Source organism: Cryptomeria japonica, chromosome 6 (genome assembly GCF_030272615.1).
Source record: "Cryptomeria japonica chromosome 6, Sugi_1.0, whole genome shotgun sequence".
Taxonomy (NCBI): domain Eukaryota; kingdom Viridiplantae; phylum Streptophyta; class Pinopsida; order Cupressales; family Cupressaceae; genus Cryptomeria; species Cryptomeria japonica.
In genome coordinates this window covers 12440569-12441927 of record NC_081410.1, presented here as the reverse complement: position 1 = coordinate 12441927, position 1359 = coordinate 12440569, and positions in this window count along the sequence as shown.

Here is a 1359-nt window from a genome sequence, read left to right as displayed (position 1 = left end):
AGAATGTGTCACTTTATCAACTGCAGAATCTGAGTATATTGCCGCAACAGCTTGTTGTACCCAATTAATCTGAATGTCTTATCAACTTGCTGATATGGGTATTACAGTAAACAAGCCAATCTCTATTTTTTGTGATAACACTAGTGCCATAAATCTTTCTAAAAATCCTATTATGCACTCACGCACTAAACATGTTGCAATAAAGTTACATTTTCTACGTGAACAGGTGTTAGCTAATGAATTTCAACTTTTATATGTGCCTTCCCAGGCACAAGTGGCTGACATTTTCACCAAGGCTCTATCTAAAGAAGTATTTGAACATTTCAGAGACAGGTTGGGAGTTATCTCTCAATCTATTCTTGCTTAATATCTTGCATTCTATGAGGGGGAGTATCACTCTCCCCAAGTTTTTCCCTTTGTCCTTGAGACAAAAAGGGGGAGAAGACAGTTGTTCTTACAGGTTATTCTAAAGTTTCACAGTTGGAGTTACAGGTTATTCTGAGTTTCACAGATAGTTGGAATTACAGGTTGTTCTAAGGTTTCACAAATTAATTTGCAGTTTACTCAGGTGGTATTTATGGTATCATGATGTTGTTTCTAGCAGTTAATGATGGTTCAGTTTTATGATGATTCAGGTTTTTGCCATCAAGGACAAAGGGGGAGTTTGTTACCTTTGTTATGCTGCATTGTCCTTGATGACAAAAAGGTTTTGGTGACTATACAGCTTTATCTCTATGAATAGTGGACAGGTGTAAGCAGATTAATTTTTGGTATTCATTGATAGTGAAACTTTTTGTGGAAGAGAAGAAGGTAGGTTCAGTGACCAGTGGTTCTTCAAATTCGCATTGTGGTACTTTTTGATTTAATAATCTACAGGTATGAATGCTTCAGATGGTAATATTTTATGGCTAATTTTGTGGGGATTTCTCGCAATTGTTTTAGCATCAAATTGTCAAATTGTTATTTTTGGAGTATGTTTTGTGAAACTGTGAAGGGTCAAAAGTAAAAAAAAAGGAAGTGAAAGAAAAAAAGAAAGAAAGATAAAAGTGTTTTCTCTTGTCAAACCATGAAGGGTAAAAAGTAAAATGGAAGTGAAAGAAAAAAAATAGAAAGATAAAAGTGTTTACTCTTTAAAAAAAATGAAAAAGATGGTCCCGAGTATTTTTCCAGTTATCAAAAATGCAAAGATTAAAAATATCTTTCTTGCTACTATATTCTTCCAAAGAAATAATCACAAGTAATTTTTTTTTTTTTTGAAACAAAAATTGGGAAAAGGAAAGAAGTATTTCTAAAGAGATCCTATGGAGTACATTTATTTTGGTGATAAATTTTTATTAACTCCAACCTAAGTTAGGGTTT